The sequence below is a fragment of the Cylas formicarius genome, unplaced genomic scaffold, assembly GCF_029955315.1.
Source record: "Cylas formicarius isolate icCylForm1 unplaced genomic scaffold, icCylForm1.1 PGA_scaffold_12__32_contigs__length_19106922, whole genome shotgun sequence".
Taxonomy (NCBI): Eukaryota; Metazoa; Arthropoda; class Insecta; order Coleoptera; family Brentidae; genus Cylas; species Cylas formicarius.
In genome coordinates, this window is record NW_026844225.1 from 4,736,476 (window position 1) to 4,747,095 (window position 10,620).

At 35.3% G+C, this 10,620-nt stretch overlaps 1 long non-coding RNA gene across 2 annotated transcripts; it reads right to left on the reverse strand.

The window, feature by feature from the left end:
• Positions 1-1,070: 1,070 nt before the first annotated feature.
• Positions 1,071-9,566, reverse strand: LOC132708812 (uncharacterized). Of its 2 annotated transcripts, XR_009620032.1 has the most exons (4): positions 9,337-9,566; positions 7,800-9,172; positions 7,448-7,742; positions 1,071-1,596 (listed from the first exon to the last, which is right to left on the reverse strand). It is a non-coding gene; the product is annotated as an uncharacterized LOC132708812 (long non-coding RNA). The 2 variants fall into 2 exon arrangements; XR_009620031.1 differs by lacking the exon at positions 1,071-1,596 and having other exon boundaries at positions 7,187-7,742.
• Between the last annotated feature and the right edge of the window lie 1,054 nt (positions 9,567-10,620).

The following is a 10,620-nucleotide window of genomic DNA, read 5'->3' on the forward strand; positions in this document are numbered from 1 at the left end:
AGTATCTGATTGAGACTTTGCGTCCAAACATGTAACAAAAGGGGTGAGGGACGACGTTAAGGGTTTGTCAACCCACCCATCCGACGGACGTTGGCTATGGGACGTTTGGACCATAGATGCCATACTGGTGACGCTAGCGGAGGGCCCGTCACGACCGTGTCCGGTATAGCACATTTAACTTTTCTTCATATAAACCCTTAGTTTGATTTACTCCAGGTTACCAGAGTACCGAAAACGATGTTACTGGTATATTCATTAGCCATTTAAAATTAAATTAAATATAAGGTAGATGTCTGTAATTAAACGTTCTATTTATGCCCAAATCTGTGAGAAACGTCCATGATGTCCATGAAATATCCATAGACTATCAGTAATATATTCATGGACGTACTATTAGCAACTGTATTTACAGTTACAAATGTGCAGAGTATTATGTTTTGTAACAAAAACAAGATTATAAAATATTTTATAAAGGCACCACAACTGATTAAATGAATTTACAAATTATTAAGTATTTGATGGTAATGCTGTTTTACCTGAGTGCAGTGACGACTCGTTCTTCGGGAGAAACAATTTCCCAAAATATGTTACATATCTTCAAATATCGTTCTCTTATAAGATGTAAAAGTTCAACAAAGCACTCAATGGGTACTCAGAAATAAGTGTAGCGGCGTTTTTCATCTTTTTATTCTTAATGTGCCATGCAAATCCTTATTAAAGTTAAGAGTAATCTATAAAAAATACTGTTAATGAGAAGATAGTCAATTTGTCCTTCTAATTAATTGATGTCCTTTATTATAACTTTCTTTTTATCGAGTTATAATTTAAATAACGTGTTATAATCAAAATCAGAAAAAAGTAATAATAACGTGTTATAATCAAGTATGGTTAGATCAAGTATCTGTTGGGTTTATTTAACGGTTCTGTCGAGCCTATGGCCTCCTCACTGATTAAATGGACTGTATATTGTTCACACTTATTTATTTTCCTCTTTAATTACAAAAGAAACAGAGCACAAAAATACTACACTCTTCGATTTCGACACATGTCTCTTCGTCTTGTCTGCCCCGGATAACTACGTCGACTGAGATCAATCGACAGACCTCTGTGAAACACGGAAATAGATGTGAAACCACTGAAATATATTTACTAACATAACAAAATAATGCCCAACATGGCGAACATATCTTAAACATACGGCCCACCTTGAAAACGCGCAGTTTTCAACAAAAACAAAGTATTACATTTCCTCTTAGAACCGAAAACAATAATCAAAATCCTGTACAGAAAGAGTTATTTTGACTCTCAGTCATAACTCCAAGTCAAATACATGAGAACACACTATTCATTCGTGTCAATAGGTAGTGGTCGCAATTTATTAACATATTTCCACAACACTACCCTGACTTTTCACTTGAACAACACGCACAACGCCGCCAGACCCTGGAAAAACTTGAATAACCCGTCTGAGCTTCCACATAGGTGTTTTCTTCTACTAGGAGAACCAAGATTCCTCCCTTTTTTGGTCCATTTGTGGCGTACTTGACGTTCGTTGAGGTATGCTTGAAGGTGGTACACACTGATTCAGTAGAAATACTAAAAGGATGTCGAAATTCCATTTTCTTTATTTTTAACTTACACAACGGTTCGGACAGTTGTATCACTACCCGTTAAAAAGTGTAAACTAAACTTAATTCTAAGGCTACAAGGTTTATATACTAGGCGACGGCGCTCACCATGACGGAGTCGGGTGTAGTCAAGCGTGAAGTTGTTCAACTAGAACGCCAGCATTGGTGCGCCTTATTAGAGGTTGTCAAATTGTTGGTATATCCACGCTTGTGTTTTCATTGTTTCTAATGAAAACTACTTCTTTAAATTTGCGCTTTCTCCAATGCTGCTCTCTGTGAACAACCCGCGCTCTGGACCATTGGATGTTGTGTTGTTTGGTCCACACATGTTCTGCGATACCTGATTTTTGCTTTTCTCCCTTCGTTGTATATTTCTTATGTCCTTCAACTCTTATTTTTAGAGGTCGTTTGGTTTCGCCAATATATGACTCTCCGCATTCACAGGGTACCTGATAGATACACTCTTTCTCTTGAGTCGACGTTTCAGGCTTTGTTTTTGTGAGTAAATTTCTTAATGTTGATCCAGATTTAAATACAGTTTTAACTTGATATTGTTTACCTATTCGCCTAATCATTTCTGATATTCCTTTCACGTATGGGATCGTCAAGAGAAAAAGATTATCTACCTCACAGGGTTCCGGTGCTGACTGAACCAGTTTCAGTCAAGCTCTGAAGAAGCCAATAGGATGATTGGCGAAACGTCAGCAATTTCGACTCAGCAAAAACCGACGCAGGAGGAATCCAGAAGTTTTGTAAAAAGTAAAACTTGACCCTGTTCTGCCGTTGTAGTGAAATCAGTTGTTTCGCTCGCGAATTTTTGATCGGTATTTCGGTTTTTCGTAGTTATTTCGCTTTCCTGGCCTTCTGGCTCTGTTTGTTTAGCTTGTGAAAAACCGCCCACCGTGACGTTTTTGAGCTGGGAATGCCAAAGAACGCCAACATTGGCTGCAGTTTCCGGCATGTCATTATTTCGAAATTCGAGATGCAATAATAAATTATGCGGTTTTAAGCATGTGCCGCATTTTCGGACTTTACAAGATACTGAAATATGCGCTTTGGAAAAACAATTCAAACATAATTTTTTCTCCTTAATTTTCGCAATTCTTTGTGATGTACTTAATATTAAAAATTTATTGCAATTCTGAATGCCATGCGCACCATTACAAAATTCGCAACAAATTTCCCGAGTCACCAAAGATACTCCTTTTGGTTTGTAACTATTATATTTTTTGGTCTCAGATGCATCATATTGTTTATGCACTTCAAGTCGTTCTAACATTGAATATTTTTGATTCAGAAATTTATTAAAGTCACCCATAGAAGGTAAATCTTGTTCATACTTGAAAAGCTCCCAATCTCTTCGGGTTTTAGAATCCAATTTTTTGGCTATTAAATACAAAATTAATCGATCCCACGTATCAATATTTTCTCCTAGAGATTGCAGCGATTTCAAGTTGCTTTTCAGTAAATAGTCTAAAATTCTAAACTCTTTAAGCTCTCTGTATTGTTGGATGTTCGACTATTGTTTTGATGTGGTTATGAATTATAAGAGCCTTATTCTCAAATCCTTCGACCAGAGTCGTCCAAGCTAAATTATAGTTCGAAGGTCTAATGATTACATCTAAAACATGTGGTTCTAGACTGTTCCTTAGGTGTAAAAATTTTTGCCGTTCGCCTGCTACTATGTCGGAATCAATTACTGCTATAAAAGCATCCTTCCATCCCGACCAATCTTCCTATTTTCCGGAAAATTTGTGTGTACCTATTTTCGGCAACGAACTGAAAATGATTTGGAGGCACCCTGTACCTGCGTGGTACTTCTTAGCACAGTATCAATATTTAACGCCTGCCCAAAATGAGTAACCAAGCTTTGTGCATTTGCTAAAATTGAGCAATATTTTTGTTGAAAGTCAGTTTCCTCTAATTGTTTGAGAGCAGGTCCGTCAGCCATTTTTCTTCAAAAATTATGTATTAAATATTTTATTGGTACTTGTTTTCACAAATATTTATTGGGTTAAACTATTAAAAACACTGCTTAGGACTTTATTAAGAAACGGACAGGTACCTATGGCTATTATTCTATTCTTATTTATTCTACTGCTTATTTAAAAAAGCTTTTATAGACGCGACAATATTCTGAGTTCACCCAGGCAATTTTATTAATGCAAAAAGCCATATTTGTTATTTTATTTTTTTGTTTATTTATTTATTTGTTCTGTCGAGCCTATGGCCTCCTCACTGATTAGATGGACTGTATATTGTTCCCACATATTTATTTTACTTTTTAATTACAAAGAAACAGCACCGCTCGGTGAAACACAGATATAGATGTGGAATGGGTGGCCTAACCACTTGGAGTTAAATATATCTACTAACTTAAGAAAATAATGCCCCAACAAGGCGAAAATATCTTAAACAGTGTCAGAGTTGATTTTTTAAATGTGACTCCCTAAATATTCAACGATCAAAATAAAATTCTGTTTCAGTAAAGTTTTTGAGATCTAGATTTTAAAATGTAATCTAATTATTTAATTTCTTAAATACATAAAAAGTATTTAACTTACCTCAGAGAAATTTGCCATAGAGTGTAACAAATTTGATATCTTCGTTATAAAAGTCTTTTCATATTGGGTGGCCAAAGATATATTCTAATCTAATAACAACTTGCTGCTCTAGCAATGTTAATTTAAATTGCCCTCCATAATTTTAAATTACCAGGGAACGTACTTTTCACATATCGAATAGTGTTACGATGTCCTATTAGTGTTATCTGAATAAATTTTTCATTGCATCTGGTTGCCCAGGGTATTTCAATTTGTTCTTTTCAGTACAATGGTCTAATAGGCACAATTACCATCATTAGTTTTATTCGAATCCGTATAGAATCATAAGAAATCAGATTTGGTGGTCCCTGAATGTGTGGAGTAGAATAATTGGGTCATATTTAGTTGGTATTAGTTGTACTTTCTGTAATATCAACTTCCTGTATAACTAAGGAATTTCCAGTAAACATTAGAATAAAATTTTGAAAACAAATGGATTGGATTGGTTTTATAATAATCAGAGTTAACACCACTAGACTTCTTTTTACTTTACTTATAGATGATTGAGTTGCGGTTATAGCCCAGATAAAACAAATTGCTTTTCATGTTTCCTACGATTTTTAAAGATCTTGTTCAAGTGTTGCTCCTGTTTGTTTCTAAGCCTGCTAATAGTTACTAATAACTCTTAACAATAGAATTCGCAAAAATGCCAAGTCGTGATCAAATATCTAAATGTACAGACCATTCAATAAGTAGACTTTACAAAACCCGAGCATATACAACTCACTGCAACATATATTTAGATAACAGCAACAACCATGCTTTCGCATATTCTGCGAAGAGTTAGCTATGGGATACCATTTTATAGCTATGTCACTTGAAGTTGTTAGATTACAGTATATTTCGACCACCTTGTATTAGATGAGAACCTTTTTATAATTGAGATATAAAATACGGTCTCTACTTTTTACAAAACTTCTGGATTCCTCCTGCGTCGGCTTTTGCTGAGTCGAATCATCCTGTTGGCTTCTTCAGAGTTTGACTGAAACTGGCTCGTATAGCTGATTCCCATATTGGTGCCAGGTAGGTTAAGATTGTTAGGTTGTTTATAGATTTCCATAGACTCTCGGATTTTTCGTTGGTAGAAGAAATGATTGCATTTCAGAATTTTAGTTTTATTGAATAAAATTTTATGTCCGGTTTCAAGAGTGTGTTCAACAACAGCTGATGAGTTTATTTGTCTTAGTCGTAAGGCTCTTTCATGTTCTTTGAGTCTAGTTGATATTTTTCGTCCGATCTCTCCAATGTATTCTTTGCCGCATTGGAATGCTGTAACTCCTAGCATGTCAAATCGAATTTTGTCTTTGACGGACCGAAGATGTTGAGAAATTTTTGGACAAGTGGTAAATGGATTTGACGTTACACTTCTTTAGAACTTTTGATATGTGGTCAGTGATGTGTTGAACGTAAGGAAGAACCACAGTGGCAAGTGTAGAATTGCTCTCGGCCTCATTGTTATTGGAAGGTTGTGGTGAAGTGTATTTTTTGATGGAACGCTTAATATCGTTAATGTGGAAATTAGTAGAGAGAAGAGCAGAGGTAAGGTATTTTAATTCTGAGTTCAGTGACTTGGGCTGAGATAGTTTAACGGCTCTATAAACAAGAGCGTTGATCACCGATGATTTTTGGGCCGGATGGGGATGTGACCATACATTAAGGTATCAGTCTGTATGCGTAGGTTCCCTGTAAACACAATGACCCAATGTTAGGTCTGATTTTCTATTGAGAAGAATATCTAAGAATCAAGATTATTATTAGTTTCCAACTCAATGGTAAAATTTATGTTAGGGTGTATAGCGCTTAAATGACAACAAATAACAAAAATATTATCGACCTAGCGTTTCCATAATTTTGGTTTTAAATGAAAGGTGTCGAGAGATTTTTCTCAAAGGCTTCCATAAATATATTCTTGTGTAAAGCATTATATTAGATACACAAGACATTCTAGTTAGTTTCGACGTAGAATCCCTCTTTATCAAAGTTCCTATTCCTGAAACTCTCGACATTATTTCAGATATTTTAAAGTCCGAGAATCTGGAACTAAAGCTTAATTGAAAAATGCTTGTCGGGAAGATATTTTTCTTGTAATGATCAAATTTTTGAACAAACGTCGGGAAAAGCTACGGGTTCTCCACTATCACCAGTCATGGCGAATATATTTATGGAAGCATTTGAGAAAAAAGCTCTCAATACCTTTCATCTAAAACTAAAATTATGGAAACTTTACGTCGATGATATTTTTCTTATTTGTTGTTATTTTATTATTTGTTTATTTTAGTAGATCTTAGACATTTAAACTCTATACACCCTAACATACGTTTTACCATTGAGTTGGAAACTAATAATAACCTTCTATTCTTAGATATTCTTTTCAATACAAAATCAGACCCAACATTGGGTCATTGTGTTTACAGCGAACCTACGCATACAGACCGATACCTTAATGCATGGCCACATTACCATCCGGCCCAAAAATCATCGGTTATCAACTCTCTTATTTACAGAGCTGTAAAACTATCTAAGCCTGAGTCACTGAACCCAGAATTAAAACACTTCTCTGTAATAACTTCCACATTAAAGATATTAAGCGTTCCATCAAAAACTCCACTTCACCACAACCTTCCAATAACAATGAGACAGACCGAAAACAATTCAACACTTGCCACTGTGGTCCTTCTTTACATTCAACACATCACTGACCACATATCAAAATTTCTAAAGTATAACATCAAATTTTACCAAGTTCTTCTACCCACGAAAAATCCGAGAGTTTATAGAAATCTATAATAATCTATAAAAGTTTTAACATCAGTTATCTGAAATGATGTACAACACATATCTGGTCCTATAACTTAATCCTCATTTTGTATAAGCCAACTTAGCCAGGTTCAAATTTATAAATTATAAAAGAAAGTTAAAAGTTAGAGGAAAAGGTGGTAATGGGGCCCCCCACTTTGTTTTTTAAGTTTTATTTAAAAAATATAGGAGTGACAAACCTCAAAGATACATTATAGGACTTCTTATTTATTTGTATATACATGTCTGACTAAGAAATAAATGAAACGCGTACAAGATAACAAAAATATTATTTATTCTTAAGTTATTCAAATTTGGTATCTTGAAAACAAGTGATAGTTATGTGACCAACTGGGGGGTCACATTAAATGGATTGCACAATTAAAAATTAACGGCAAAAATCAAAAATATAATAGTCACCTTCAGAACCTCCACAGGCTACATGAGCTCATAAATTGCAACTTTGACACTGTACCCATGGCTCTCCAGGTCTGTCAATAAATGGTTTTGCAGAACGTACACGGCACGTTCGCGTTTGTAAACGCTCGACATAATCGGTATTCACAACGTCTTGGTCACTTTCAGGGCCACTTCTAGATGTAGCTTCTCTCTGGCGTCGAACGACATTCCTACCGGATCCTTCTCTGTCGTGATTACGTCTGACACCGTGTCCGCGTCCGCGTCCACCGCCTCTTGCACGTCCACGTTCACGATTCTGTGTTAAGCGTAAAGATTCGGTTAATTGATTTTTGTATGGTGATGACGTGATTACCTTTGCTGTTGTAGCCTTTCTTCCACGATTAGAAGTCCTAGTCTTGGTCGTAGAAATTGGCTGAATGTCTTCTGGTAAAACCAAACTATTCTCCTGTGCTTGTGCTTCTACACTCTCCCCTGGGGCACTCTGGTCAGCAACAGGGCCTGTATATTGATTATCAGGAGTAGGAGATGTTTGATTATTGTTAGATTCTTCCATTAAAATATCGACTTCTGTAAAAACTTGAGGATTAAATGGATAAATGCCATTGGCACGGAAACCAATTTGCTGCGATTTCTCCCGTAGTGCTCTTAAGATATGCTCTGCCAAAAAGATCAGTAAAGTTGTAAGGTTTCAGCATTCTGTCCGAGTGCAAAAAAAACTTGAGAATTTCCTCACTATAGTGACTTTTAGGGCACCCATAAAAGTCTTGTCCAAAGGCTGGAGCTTGTGCGTTCTATGAGGTGGGAGGCTGATAATCATGATATGATTTTCGCGGCTAGATCTATTATTTCTAGGTTGCGTGTGTCAATGTAATGGCCATCAGAGATGAGTAATATTGAAGATTCGACCTTGGAGTTTGTTTTATCAATAAAATTCGCTTAAACTGTTCAGTGAACAAATTGGATTGTATCATTCATAAAAATGGCCGTAACGTTTTTCCTGCTGAAAATCATCATAGCTGACACAAATATACCCAATGGGTTTATGCAGCAAACAGTTCATAGTGACCCTCGTTCTGCAGCAGTTAAGGCACCTATCTGCTTCTTGCCTTTTTTACCTAGCACCTGTGGTATTTTTGACTGCACAATTGCCAATCCAGTTTAGTCAACATTAAAAATCCTGTCAGCCAGATAATTAGTTTTCCTCATTTCAGCTTCCAAAGTATTAAAAAATTCTTTGACTGCTTGATGATTGAAGCCTTGAGTACGAGCATATGATGTCCCCATTGGTCTGCGTAAAGATACAGTGTCTCTATGTCGGTTTAAAAAGTGATCTAACTAAGTACGCCTTGCTGCTTCATTCTTAAATGTATTAAGAATACCATTTTTAACAGCTAACTGATAAGCCATTTTCCAGACATCCATTCTAGTAAGCCCATAGTACCTGGACTCCACTAACATATACTACACAAGATATACTCCACTAACTTTTTTCCAGCTCAGCTGGAAGTACACGTTTCCTTCTTAGTGGTTTATGTACAAGCAACTACAAAGATTCCTGAGCGTCCTTTACTAACCGTTTCAGTATAGATCTAGGCGCAGAATACATTTTTACAGCCTTTTTTATCCCATGACCCTGTGCCTTACTGCTTTAATTGCTTATTTCACTTGTTCAGGATCCCATTTTTTTTGTTTCTTTCTCGGAGAGAGCACACTTGGTCTAGGCATCTTAAAGCAAAAAATATAAATATGAAAATTATGAATTACTCTTACATGTAATGTGGCCCCCGGGACCATAATACAACCAATATGAGGGAGCCAAATTACAACTATTGAGAATTTTTAAACAAACGCACCAAAAATAATCATTACAAATCTAATTTTGTATTTACCTTCTAATTCCCGTAGAAGAACAATTCAACGTATCCAATGTCCGAAGACAATAGCCAAAATACTCTATTTATAAACAATTTCAACTGTTTGGAATGACAATCGAACGTGACAGGCTCTAGCGGATTTGTAAGGTACTAAATACCATCATGCCGCGAGCATCCCGTAGCGCATAAAACATACTAGATGGCGCTGTTCAAACATTAAAATATTGAAGGGGGCCAATATATCTGCAGAGGCCACATTGCCACCTTTTCCTCTAACAATATTTAACTTTTAACTTATGATTGCATTTTCATGATGCACTTGTGGAGTTGTTTTTTACATAATTGGTATAGAGATACATGAAAAGCATAAATGTTTTCCCGCATAAGTGTTTTTAGGCAACCAGATAATCAGACTGCATTTCGTTCTGACACCTACCGCCAGGTGGACTTGATGTTTCTCTGTTCAATAAAACAAATTTCTTTACTACCTGTTTCTAAAAAGGTCTTAGGTTATGATATCATCCGTTGTATGGCGCTTCAGACAACAAACAGAGTGTGTCAGTTTCCCAAATATTTGTCAAAGGTTTATGACTTGCCAATTAAAGGGGCAATTTACAAAAGTTGTATGCATCATGCATACAAATTTTGCACCCCAGAGTATACCTATTAGTACCTATAGTACAAAAATACCTATACCTATTAGTACAAAAATAATTCTTGTTTAATATATCTAGAGCCGAACATTACGAAACATTCTTAGACTCCATAAAATGTAACAGTATTGCTTGTTCTTTAAATAGAACTGTATACTACGGATGTACCGTATCATACAAAACCGTTCTGTGCTGAGATTTTGGACACCTGTACACTATATCTAACTAATTACTAAGGAATATTTCATATTTATTATAATAATATTGTGTTTTAAATAATTTGTTATATTCTAAATAAATGATTAATATATAACTAATATACGTATTTTTTTTTTTTGTGAAATTACATAATCAATAAAGTTTTAGACAATCCTAATTTGTTACACCTTTTACAATTATGATAGATTTTATGTATCTTCGAGTAAAAAAGTAAAAAAAATGAATGTTGTATTTGCCCTGGCGGATCCACTATTTTTTATTCTTCATTTCTATTTTTTAAGCATTAACATTAAACAGTTATCAAAATTCAAAGCTTGTTCATATAAAAAATCGGTTGTATTGCGTCAATATACAAAAGAATTATATAATAATAAATAGTCTTTATTAGCATTACATGGGCGAAGTCTCGCATTAAGGCCACTCACAT